Source organism: Littorina saxatilis, unplaced genomic scaffold (assembly GCF_037325665.1).
Source record: "Littorina saxatilis isolate snail1 unplaced genomic scaffold, US_GU_Lsax_2.0 scaffold_74, whole genome shotgun sequence".
Taxonomy (NCBI): domain Eukaryota; kingdom Metazoa; phylum Mollusca; class Gastropoda; order Littorinimorpha; family Littorinidae; genus Littorina; species Littorina saxatilis.
Genome location: NW_027128233.1, coordinates 526,780 through 532,779, shown reverse-complemented (window position 1 = coordinate 532,779; position 6,000 = coordinate 526,780).

The window sequence follows — 6,000 nt, the reverse complement described above, 5'->3', positions numbered from 1 at the left end:
TTTTTAATGACTAAAGTCATTAATTAATTTTTAAGCCACCAAGCTGAAATGCAATACCTAAGTCCAGGCTTTGTCGAAGATTACTTGACCAAAATTTCAACCAATTTGGTTGAAAAATGAGAGCGTCACAGTGCCGCCACAACTTTCACGAAAAGCCGGATATGACGTCATCAAAGACATTTATCAAAAAAATGAAAAAAACGTTCGGGGATTTCATACCCAGGAACTCTCATGTCAAATTTCATAAAGATCGGTCCAGTAGTTTAGTCTGAATCGCTCTACACACACACAGACACACACACACACACACACACACACACACACACACACACGCACGCACGCACATACACCACGACCCTCGTGTCGATTCCCCCTCTACGTTAAAACATTTAGTCAAAACCGACAAGCAGTTGAGACGGTTGGGGTAGAACGCGCGTGGACATCCGAAGGGACCAGACCAAAAGATTCATCGAATTGACAAGACAGCTGACCTTAGGCTTCTCGGACCCTTCGATCCCAAGCCAGCACCGATCTCCTCCACCCAGATTGGTCAAACTGTACACCAACACCGTAAGTAGCAGACGACAGAACTGATGCTAGAGCCATGCGTGTCGTATGCAAATGAACTAATTCACATGACCTTCCTAAGCCAATCAGTTGCCCGTGCTCAACCCAGCTGGGAATGTGTACTGTGTTAGTCGGCGGACTGTCGGATCACTGACAAACTTTGTTGTGTCACTTGAACTCGGGCAAATTGGACCTACCTGGGCCCGTATGCATGAACTGGAAGTCAGAAACACTGGAAGTAGAGGCCTCTTTTGAAAGTGGGAACTCCCGAAGTTAACTTTCTAACTGTTCCCTATGCATGAACGCCGTAGTGCTGACTTCGAGAGTATACGGTCAAGGTCGCGAAAATTTGGGAAATCCCAACTAGTACATGCGTTTGTTAACGGTAAGCTTGGCAACCAGAAGAAACAAGTCTCATCGCGAGTTCAAAAGGGCAAACGTTGAGCGCGCTGTAGAACTAACAGCGTTATTGCTGTTGTTTTTTGAATGGTTAAACGAAAGGGTCGGTTCAAAGCTGTGATGATTGTCGAATGACTGCCTAACTATGACAATGACTTTGTTGACCTGAATGTTAGGGAGAAAAATAGATGATTATGTTGAACTTTTGTTCTCCTTTTTTTTTAAATCAGTTGCATGCAGCCAGCTTCAACCCTTTCTTTTTCGCCTCTCGGGGAGCATCCGTCTTTATTGATCTTTTTTTCTGTTCTTTTTTCCTGCTTTTTATATTAAAGTCAAGATTGGATTTTGTTGTGAAAGCATAGGACAGTTTCTTTACGCAATTAAAAACAAGTCGCGTAAGGCGAAAATACAACATTTAGTCAAGTAGCTGTCGAACTCACAGAATGAAACTGAACGCAATGCAACGCAGCAAGACCGTATACTCGTGGTCCACCGCTCACGGCATAGGCAGTGAAATTGACAAGAAGAGCGCGCGAGCGGGGTAGTGGTTACGCTATGCTGCATAGCACGCTTTTCTGTACCTCTCTTCGTTTTACCTTTCTGAGCGTGTTTTTAATCCAAACATATCATATCTATATATTTTTGGAATCAGGAACCGACAAGGAATAAGATGAAAGTGTTTTTAAATTGATTTCGAAAAAAAAATTTGATAATAATTTTTATATATTTAATTTTCAGAGCTTGTTTTTAATCCGAATATAACATATTTATATGTTTTTGGAATCAGCAAATGATGGAGAATAAGATAAACGTAAATTTGGATCGTTTTATAAATTTTTATTTTTTTTTACAATTTTCAGATTTTTAATGACCAAAGTCATTAATTAATTTTTAAGCCACCAAGCTGAAATGCAATACCGAACCCCGGGCTTTGTCGAAGATTACTTGACTAAAATTTCAACCAATTTGGTTGAAAAATGAGGGCGTGACAGTGCCGCCTCAACTTTCACGAAAAGCCGGATATGACGTCATCAAAGACATTTATCAAAAAAATGAAAAAAACGTATGGGGATATCAATCCCAGGAACTCTCATGTCAAATTTCATAAAGATCGGTCCAGTAGTTTGGTCTGAATCGCTCTACACGCACGCACACACACACATACACACACACATACACACACACACACATACACCACGACCCTCGTTTCGATTCCCCCTCGATGTTAAAATATTTAGTCAAAACTTGACTAAATATAAAAAACGAAAAAAAGCGGTTGTTGCAGCGAATGCAATTGAGGCATATAAAGAAAAAGATCAATACAAAAAATTTTTTAATAAAAAGTTTGCTCCCAGCTGCACTTGAACCCGGAGCGCAGGATCAAATTTCCGAATCCGTAACCACTGCACCATGCTACTCGTGTGAAAAAAATGCGTGATGAAAAGATGTAATATGAGTTATTCAGTCGTGATGGTTTGAAAGCTCGCCACCTTCGCCGAATGACTCGAGCACGTTTTTTTCGGTTAGTAACTGATCGAACTGTCGCTTTTGAGCCACTCTGTTTCAAGCATTTCACCTAAATTAAACAAGAATGTCACAGTTTGTGTCTATGGTGCAAGGTAGCCGACCGTCTCATTGTAGCCAAGTTACGACAGTTGCTCGATTGACGCATTTCACGTCTTCGATATTCTGTCTGAGCTCATTTCCCAATGAGCTGCCTTAAAAACAGGAATGTCCTGCAATTGTAGTATGCGTTGGAGGTTTCTTTTGGATGGGTAAGGACATTTAAGAAGCAATATCGTCGTATAATGATGTCAAGTGAGAGACCCTGCAAATTAACATTGAAAGTGGGAACTTCGGAAGCAAAGTTGCCAGCTACTCGGTATGCAAGAGCTAAATTGAAAGCCGAAGTAGTGGCTTTGAGAGTTCTGAGGTCAAGGTCGAGGAAATTGGGGGAATCCCAATTAGTGCGCATGCGTTTGTAAACGGTAGGCTTGGTGACCAGAGGAAACAAATCTCATCGCGAGTTCGTAAAATGGGCGAACGTTGATCGCGCTGTAGCTTTTACTATAGTTGTTGCTTCTGCCTTGTTGAACGAAAGGGTCGGTTCAAAGCTGTGATGATTGTCATGAAATTGAATGACTGTCTATAATAATGAATTTGTTCACCAGAATGTTGGGGAGAATAAAACATTTTTTGTTTATGTGGTAGCGAAGTCGGTTATGTTAAACCTCTTCTTTTTTTAATGATTGTGTATCGGTAAAACTTGTTTTGGACAAAATAGGTTGGTTAGAGCGAACGTTTGGGTTACTGGTAAATTTGAAGAAAAGGCAGAAATCAATCAGTGTTTGGAGAATCAAGATATAAGGTGTAGTGAAACGAAGATAAGTTCAGTGATTTTCATATTAATTGGGAAAATGTGTGTCCGAATTTTTACAAAAGATAAATTGTTGTACTTTGGTATTTGTACATTTTGTTTGTCCTCGTTAATTGTGAACAGGATGTATGTTTATGCAAAGTTGAAAGTCAAGATTGGATTTGTTTATCCTACGCGCGTGTGTGCATGTGTGTTAGACATAGAACACTTTATTATCTCAATTTCGAGAAACTCGGGTGTGGTGAATCACAACAAACAACATAAAACGTAAGAAAATAAATAAAATATTGAGGCGCAAATAATCAGCTCATAATAGTGTGTGTGTGTGGGGTGGGTGGGGGGTGGGGGTGCACACACACACACACACACACCGTCGAACACACACACACACACACACACACACACACACACACACACACACACAAACAAACGCACAATTATACCCGCACGCACGCACGCACGCACGCACGCACAGGTACTCGCACAAATACATGTATACAAACACTTTCACACACGCCCACGCACGCACACACACACACACTGACACACACACACACACACACATACGTGTCTGAGGGGGGATATCTGGACATTTGCCGCAAAGAAATATGTGTTATATCTGGACTTGTTTATTTCTAAAGCTACAGACACGGAGTGCGAGTGTAAACATGTGTTAGACTTTAAGAATACTTTTTGAGATTTAAAAAAAAAACCACTCATTATTAAAAGTTACACACCCAAAAATAGAGATTCTGAAACACGTGTTATATCTGGACATCTGCCACCTAAAAGTGAGTGATAGCCGGACATATGACCGGAAAGCTGTAAATACTATCAACTTTATCAAAATGGCGTTACATATGCGTGGTAGTACAAAAAAGCTACCAGTAATCCCAAATTATTTTTTTTTGACAGGGACAAACCAAGGGGAACTTTAACGCCTCTCGGCGTATTTTTTTGAGACAAATGTCTCCGCAGCTGATAGTTGGTAGCCTTTATTGGATGTCGTTATTCAAATGCAATCCGTCAGAGACAGAAAGCTTAAAAAGGAATTACGTTGTATTGTTTTCCTGCTTTGCCTGGCTCAGGTCGGGAAATTCAGGACCAAAATGACCCAAGGTGCAACTAATTCCTTTTGATGAGTTTCAAGTTTCTTTATCTACACCCTTTTCCCGTCCTGACAGATTGGATACGTGGGTTAACAACTTCGCACGCTGTGTTGTTAATGCTTCGACAAACTTCGATGTAAGCGTCAGTAACTTTGAAGGCCCCTTTCTAAACACACAAAAGTTTTCGCAGCTGTTGGTAGACTTTATTGGATGTCGTTATTCAAATGTATCCGTCAGAGACAGAGAGCTTAGAAAGGATTTACGTAATTGGTAGACTTTATTGGATGTCGTTATTCAAATGCAATCCGTCAGAGACAGAGACCTTAGAAAGGAATGACGTAATTGGTAGACTTTATTGGATGTCGTTATTCAAATTACAAACCGCCACAGACAGAAAGCTCAGAATGTGTTTTGTTTTTGTGGTTTTTTTGCGCATGAAAAGACTTCAGGCCAGATTTTCTTTACAAAACCGGGGAGGTAGAGAAGGGGAAGGTTTTTGTTTTTTGTTTTTTTTAGCATGAAAAGACAAGGTGTCTAAAGCAGAGTTCCACTACACTTTTTGGTTTGAAACGTTCACAAATGCTTTGGGTATTACCAAATTTAGGCAACTAGATGCTACAATGAATATATGTAGGCCTATATCGCAATAATTGATCATTTATGTCAAAAAGTGGAGATTTGTGCGCATGTTCGGGGTTATGCTCGATACAGACTAACACAGAACACCCAAACCCTCATGGGGAGCTGGGCCAATGTAAAAGCAATGTTTTGGCGTCAAAACATTGTTCAGATTGCTTCTAGATTTCTCTCAAAATTAATTAACTAGTTTAATCGATGTGCCAGCTCTGAGCAATAGCAAAATGGGCGGAGCTTAGGTTTGTTCCAGCTCTGACGCAATTCGCAAAACGGACAATATAAGGCCCTTATAGATGAAATATGTACTCCTGATGATAGAATAGCATATATTTAACACTTCCTATCAGTGGATGCATCAAAGTGGTGAAATCTTCATGTTATGCAGCAAAAACGAAATGTTCCAGCTCTGAGGTGTTTGATCTCCCTTTTCCCGTCGCGATATAACCTTCTTGGTTGAAAACGACGTTAAACACCAAATAAAGAAAGAAAGAAAGAGCCGGGGGAGTAACGAGCTGATCCCGAATATATGATAAATGTTATGACCTTATGTTTTAAAATAAAGTCTTGAGACAGGGGTTCCACTGTAGCGTACACAGGCTAGGGTATGATTTAAAGGCAAAAGTGTTTAAAAAAAAAGTACAGGGTACTTACATTTTTTGGTGTAAGTTAGACACGAAACCAGCACAACATAGTAGCAGAATGATAATACATGTATTTTGAAGGAATATGGAGCCTTGGAGGACAAAATAAACAACAAAAACCACAACTACCACAACGTTTACTTTTTTTTTAATATCAAAGTTCTAAGAGAAGATTTTTTTTCTAAAAACTGAGCTTGATTTACAGAACCTGACTGATACAAAAGCATAAAATCCAATATATGTCAGCAAACATAAAAACAACAAAAATATT